The following is a 7,589-nucleotide window of genomic DNA, read 5'->3' as shown; positions in this document are numbered from 1 at the left end:
AAATGCTCTTGTCCATCATCTGAAGCATGGTAGTCACGTCGCTTGGAATTTGAAATAAAAATACTTCTGGATCTTCTCCTGAATTTCGTATTGCCTCTTGCAGCCGCTGTTGGAGTATGGTCTTTTTACCCTCGGCGTCCAACTCGCGTTCCTCTAGCTCCCGGCGTAGGTACCTTCAGATCCTTTAACAAGACTTTCCTCATCGCCATTTTATGTCTCTTAATTCGCTATCCCACTTCTGACACCAATTGTTGCATTTTTCGAGTTCGATATATTATTTATTACAACCAAAACAACTTTACAACAACTTTTTGCATTATTTAATTCTCTTCCATTTTACTAATGTCAGTCTGCCCCTCGCCGGCTCCGTTTCTTCTCTACCTACTTGATTTCGCTCTATGCTGATCCGTTACAGTACCTTATAAAAGAGAAATTTTCATCTAGTGACCTTAGCTGTCAGCAATTTTTTACACTTTACATTAAAAACTGACGGATTAATTATTGAAAATGACGTTTTACACACGCCGTGCGGTAAAAATTGCTCAAATCGTCTGCTCTTCAGATGCGTTTATAAATTAAAATTACTTTACCATAATAAAGATTAAACACCAAAGTGGAATCTACCTAAATTCTTATCTCAATTAAGACAATATTTCTAGTTTTAAAGTAATATTAAAACGTTTTTTATACAGCGCCATCTTGTGTACTTTTTGTGCATCAACTACAAAATTGACAGAATTGACAGATGATGAAATTTACAAATGTCAGATGTGACAGTTCTCATTAAAGCTGTAGCATCTAGTACCGAGTAATGAAACGTTACTCACAAATGCATTTCGTTACTCGCATTTTTCGTTACTGTATGTTTTACGCATGTGCGCGCATATTCGGTGAATTGAAAAATGTACGTTACAAAGAATGATGTTTGATAATTAAGTAAAGTATAATTTGAAAATAATAGAGTTAGTTAAACGTGCGAAGTCATACAGTACGCGTACGCAATATGACTCGATTCGTTGCTCTAAGATAACATGGCTTGTTATAAGGTATCAAAAGTAACGAGTAACGTAACGATACGATAGTAACGAGTACTGTTATAGTAACGAATACATACGGGTACGCTTGTTTTCGTTACTTTTACACCACTAGTTCTCATGAATTTTGAAAAAAACAATTATTTAAATTAAAATTTTTCGGCCAAAAAGTTTAATACAACTCTTGTGCGTTAACCATTTTACAGCGCTCAATCATTAAAGCACTCCGGCTACGCCGTCGTGCTTCAGACTGATTTCGCGCTGTAAAATGTAAGTTACCACACGCGACTGTAAATAACTATTAACGTTTTGCAGGGCCACCGACTTGAGATCGTTTGAAACAGGAAAAGAACGGCACAAGACCAAAGCAAATAGAAAAACAGTGAAAGAAAAAAAGAGAAGAAACAACAATTAAAATTTCTAGAACCTATTTTAAATATAATTATTTTTGTTTATTTTATTTCTTCTTTATTACTTATTTAATTTATTTTATTATTTGTTTGTGGCTATCTTTTTCTTATCAATTATTTATGGCCCCAAACCAAAAAACTGCAACGAGTTATTTAACCACTTTTTAACTAATATCGGTTCCGTAGTGTAGCGGTTATCACGTCTGCTTTACACGCAGAAGGTCCTCAGTTCGATCCTGGGCGGAACCACTTTCTCTTTTTCCACGAAAGCAATTTAATGATCACATAAACAATACAATTTCTCAAATTTTGAAAGTAAATTAAAGTAATATATAGATTCCATGGTGTAGCGGTTATCACGTCTGCCTAACACGCAGAAGGTCCCCAGTTCGATCCTGGGTGGAATCATTTTTGTTTTAGCTCAAAAGAAGAAGGGTCAAAAAAATTAAAATAAATTAATTTTGTTTACATATTTCATTCGTATGTACGCTCTTACCATTGGAGAAACATGAGTTACACTGTTTAGCATCTTGAACATGTGAGTTGTAGTGTCCCACTTCAAATTCAAATTTCAAACTTTTCGCGCCACAACGACCGCAGGGATTTTTGCGTTAAGAAGTTGGTGGACTTGGTAGTTCACCGCCGCCACAGCGGAGGAGGCGGGCGACGCCGGAGGCAATCATGCTTGGTACGACTTCGGAACTACGAAGGTGCTGTGTTATCGAGTGCGTTTCGCCAAATTTTTCCAAGTGTTAATTTAATGCCTATTTTGTTTTAAATTTTCATTTTGTGTTTTGTTCATTTGTAGTTTGTCAAAATCTTGTAAATAATTTTCTTTTTTTTTAAACCCATTGACTTTGACGGGAGTGTAGTGACCCTTGTAGGGCTTCTTGTAGAAGCACTTGTGTGTTGTCACCTTTTGGTATGTAATAATTTTTGTAATTTGTTGTTTTAAGAAGGAAGTCACTCCGGAATCATTAATGTAAAGTAGCTATTTTCTGTACAATTCTAAAGTAACGCGTTTTTCCGATGACGTAAGCGTCTGGGTTCAACCAGTGTTCGCCCGCCGTCCGATAAGACACGTGCAGAAGCAGTTTAGATTCGTGGAAACCCGATAGTTTTGGGAACTGGAATTATTGTATTTTATTGAAACTGAAACTGAAAATTTATATGTTTATGTATTTTATGTATGTCCCTTGTTTTTCTTAACTGCTCTGTACTTGTCCGAACCCAATTCTCCTTTCTAGATTTTCTTCGTCACAAAAGACTCAACATAACAAACAGCCTCTCGCGTTAATATTAGTAGATTTTTCAGAGTGTGATCAATTCAACATTAAACTTTGATTTTTGACTTTCGAAAACCCTCCAGTGCTGGAAGCTTGTTACGTGGGACTCGCGGGGTAGTCAGGGTTCACCTATCTAGCGGGTCTTCCGCGGGTGAGATGTTGGTTACTCTTAATCTGGCCATAATTTGTTAGTACTCTCGATAAGACACCGCCTGTACTATGCTTGCGGAATAGGAAAGATTGTCTTCGGGTCTTCCGAAAACATAATCTCGTCCTGTTTCTGTGTGTCGCCTTTGGAAATAATTATCTTTTATTAATGTTTATTGATAAATTGTTTGTATATGTTTACTTGGTAAAATGTGTTGTTTTTCATTGTTATTTTGTTTAAATAATTTTTGTAGTTTGATCACACTCACAACAGAGCGAATGGGAGTTCTTTTGATGTAATTCACTTTCCGTTAATTTGTTTATTGCATTTTTTGTACCGAAACGTTTCTTTGTAAAGTGACTTCTTTTGACATTAAAGATTATTAAGAATTTTGTAACATGATCAGTTCGTCTGTTCAAATGCTTGTAATTCTTGAACAATTAGCTGTACAATTTAAATCAAAACCATTCAAACTTCTAAAGTCTGAATAAAACAAGTTAAACCACATTTGGTCTGGTGTATTTTTATTTCTTTGTGTTGGTACGCTCTTCCCAAAAGACGATGCACTGCTTTGTATCTAACGAACATCCGCCTTCACAACACAACGTAGGTCCTAGCCGTTTCAGACGATCACGATTTTCGGCCATTTTATTTATTTTAAAGTTCGCGGTTCTCGAGTTTGGCGGTTCATTTGAATTTTGGCGGAATTGGGTTACAGATCATTACAGAGTTTTTCTTTCTGTGTTCATTATGTTAATTTGCAGATCATCAACTGGAACTCAAAAAGTTCAAAGTGGATTTATTCTCATTTTGACTAACTACGTTATGATGATTGTTTTTCCAGCAAATGAAATAAAAATTGCTGTAATTTTCGCACATTTTTTTATTTTTATTTTGATTAATCCAATTTTAGAGTGAATCTTTGGTGGACGAAATTTATGATATTGATTGGTACAACATTTCAAGTTAAAAAATTATGAAGTTTGTGCTTTTTTGGTTGCCCAAAGCTCAGAGCGTAAAAAATCGAATTACACAAGTACAAAAATTGTATTTATCGCAAGAATAAAAAATATAGAGATGTTTGTCTTGAACCATAACAATAGATCGTTTTCGCAAAAACGGCTAAAACTTCTTCTGATTGTTGCAATCCGTCAAATCAAGAATGAAAGTTAAAATTGACAGATGACAAAGTTACGAGAGTTAGGCACTGGCGTATCATGTAGCAAAACGTGTTCTTGTTTAACATTCCGCAGGAATTTCAAACGTTTAAGAAATCTGCATTGTGTGACTCGTTCCGCTAAACGACCAATTACAGAGCCGCATTTTAAATTTGGCGCCTAGACATATTTTCTGCAGAAAAAATGAGGTTTAAATGGTTTCGAAAAAAGTTCTATTTGTGTACCCAGGCCAAAAAGTGTTTTTTTTACCGAGTCTTATCTTAATGGCCAAGGCGACAGCCGAGACCTGAAAGAAGGTGAGGGCAAAATGTCACTTTTTGGGCGTGATACACACTAGATTTTTTAATCGACAGCTTTAAATTTGCAAGTTTATAAATTTTTATTTATGATTAACTGATCTAATTATTTATAACAACTTTATAACTGTAAATATTTATGGATTTTTCAGAAAAGTTTATATTTTGTAATAACCCAAAAGGCCCGCCAAAAAGACATTAACATGCACACAAAACATATTTAAAAATGGCGCTAAAAGACCGCGAAATTTAAAATCCAAAGTTTGGCTGTGATCGTCACAAATGGTTAGGACCTACGTTGTGTTTGAGAAAAACAAAATTACTAAAGAAAATTTAGAAAACGGACCTCGGTTCTTTAGTGTAACGGGCAAAAGCGGCACAAACGGAAGAGTGAAATAAAACAACAAACGGGTTGGAGAGCTTTATTAGTAAACGTTGATCTTTGATGTTATTTGCTTTGGAAAATTAGTGTAGTTAGTGACTTAAAATGGAAAATGAAAAACTAGTCATGCAACGGAGCGTTAGACCTGTAGTGAGTGTGTTTAGTCAAAACGTACGAAACTCGTTTACAGTCTTGAAAAACAGAAAGCAAAAATTACATGAACACCATCACTCATTACAAGACTGGCTGGACTAAAAACCCAGTGGGATAAGAACTTAGCCTTCACAGTCAACTACTAAGCTACCCATAATTCTTGATCTTTTCAAAAACGATTACAAAAGTTAAAATGATTTAAACAAGGAAATTACAATTATGAAAGCGTAGTAACGTGTCTGTACGATTTGTTTTGGATTTGCTAGAAATTTGAATTGAATTGCAAGTTAATTGTCGTATTGCGGTTTGCCTGCCTCTTCTTCTCAGTTTTCGTCCAAATCATAGCACATTAGATCATCATCACATCTTTGGAATTTTCGGATAATAAAATACACCCGGGACTGGGTTTACGGGCGACGGCGTTTCCGAGCGAACCCGGCCGACTAGCACCCGCAACACTCCACTGTGGGAGTACCTCAAAGGCCTCCAGTCAGAATACGGACACCCGAAAAGATAAAGCGTTTGAATTTGCCGCTGAAAACCGAACGACCAATGACACTCATTCCCTCCACATTCTCACTCTCGCGGGAAACAAAAGACGGTTTTAACAATCACACTCTAATATCGACCGAGGATCATTACGATAAATCACCTAAATCAAAGTCCCGCGTGGTATCGGCTGAAACGGACAAGACATACATATGACGACTTGGGCCCTCTTCTTCTTTCTTCATTTCTTGAACGACAAAACAAAAAAGAACAAGAATTTTTGAATCGCGGCATCGTACGACACATTACGACTTGTCAGAAAATATAGAAAATCAAAATAATTACAACAACGTTTTAGGACGCGCTCAAAATGGCGCCCCCAACCACCCTAACGGTCACCGAAGCGACGCGCCAGATTTGGCGCGCTTTTTCCACGCCCATTCTGAAACATGCAAATTTGGAAAAGTCCTCGAAAACCGACATACGCCCCCCCGACATTAAGTATTTAATCACATTATTACAAATACAAGAGAAAGTAACAAGTTTCCTGGGAGTACCACCCACGCCTCAACCCCATTTCCCTTAACATTTGAACACGAAAACCTCCCAGAAACCTGCTAACAATCAAAGCTTTTTCGACCGAAGAACAAATAAACATTTTACATACCTTTTTCAACGTTAGCTTACCGACAACCTTTTTACTCACTTAACTTACACTAACGTTTACAACAAAAAAAACTACTAAATGTTAAAGCATGCAAAACAAAAACTAAAAGAAACAAAACAAAACAAACAATGCACAAGAAAACAAAAGCGGTAGCGCGAAGTCACTACAAAAGAATTGTTTTTCAACAATGGCGGCACCACTCTAACAAAGACGACCTGCTCTGTTTTGAGTACTAGGCGGAAGTGATCTCCACTGGTCAACATCCCTTTCCGTATCTTCCGCTAGGCGGGCGGGTGGCGATGTCACTTCCGCCTCGCGGCGGCGGTACTTTTAAATTCAAATCGTGCCATTACAATTTGCTTCATTTACATTTGCAATTTCGGCTTCATAATTTGAATGAACAAAGTTTGATGTGCTTTTTGATGCTGTTGCAGTAGCACTTTCTTCACTGCACTTGCGTCTGCAATAATTCAAATGGAGGTAATGTCGGTTTTTTTTCGTAACTAATTAATTAATAATTTTTCATTTACACGTTTTTAAACCTTTACTAATGGCTAATCAAAACTAATCATCTTAAGAGTTTTTTTCTTGTTGTCGGCAAAAGCCTACAACCGCAACTTTATGGAAACAACTGGAAATAAATTTTCAAATATGAATCTTGAAAAACAGAAAGAGCAATTGATGTAGAGCAAGTGAAAGGAATTGATGAAGAAAATATTTAGGAAGATTCATAACGAGCATGATTTTAATACTAAACTAGGAGGCGAAACCAACATCTTTAGAGACATAGATATACCTACATATACAATATTGAAAACATACCAGTAATTTTTAGATAAGACCAAATAAATAAAGATACAAACCATAATGAGACTGAAGTACCTACCACAAAAAAATTAGATAATATTGACAAGATGCTAGTAACGTTGAAGAGGACCAAGTAAATTTAGAAGAACCACTAAAAAGGGCAACGCATGATATACTTTAGATGACTTTCTTGTTTGGCCACAAACTCCAGCACAAAAAAATAAAAGATCTGAAAAACTTCCATTTGATATTAGATCAACAAGTCGGAAAAGATATATATGAAAAAAAAGAAGCGAAAAGGGACCAAATGCAGAAAGAAGAGCAGAAAGTAGCAAGAATATAAAAAAAATCTGAAGATTTTGAGAAAGGAACGAGGAAGAAATGAGGTAATAAGAAAGTAAAGAGAGAAAACAAGAAAACTGCAGCTAAAAAGACTGCTAAATAAAACTCTATTTAGATACTTTTCTCTTCATATAAGATTTTTCGCTCTATTCGTATGAATTTATGTAAATTTTATGTGCATGTTAAAAAGAAGTATCCCCTTTTTACTACTAAGGATCTAAAAATACAAAACGTTGCAAATAATAAGTTGGCTTGGCCAATGAATGTCTATTTACTGGCAAATGGCTTCTGCAACCTGGCCAATTAGTAATTTTTAAATAAATTGCAGAAAAACAGAACTTTTCCTAACATGATTGGAACATTTGGACATTCTTGCGCTTGTTAATTAAAAGAAAAA

General features: G+C 35.8%; 2 non-coding genes across 2 annotated transcripts; both read left to right on the top strand.

Moving 5' to 3' along the window:
* The first annotated feature begins 1,620 nt into the window (after nucleotides 1-1,620).
* Nucleotides 1,621-1,693, top strand: TRNAV-UAC (transfer RNA valine (anticodon UAC)). Its single transcript has one exon. It is a non-coding gene; the product is annotated as a tRNA-Val (tRNA).
* An 86-nt stretch (nucleotides 1,694-1,779) lies between these two features.
* TRNAV-AAC (transfer RNA valine (anticodon AAC)) lies at nucleotides 1,780-1,852 on the top strand. Its single transcript has one exon. It is a non-coding gene; the product is annotated as a tRNA-Val (tRNA).
* The last annotated feature ends 5,737 nt before the right edge of the window (nucleotides 1,853-7,589 follow it).

Source organism: Gnatocerus cornutus, chromosome 5 (assembly GCF_029298725.1).
Source record: "Gnatocerus cornutus isolate USDA-ARS CGAHR chromosome 5, icGnaCorn1.1, whole genome shotgun sequence".
NCBI lineage: Eukaryota > Metazoa > Arthropoda > Insecta > Coleoptera > Tenebrionidae > Gnatocerus > Gnatocerus cornutus.
This window is presented reverse-complemented; position numbering and strand designations above follow the sequence as displayed.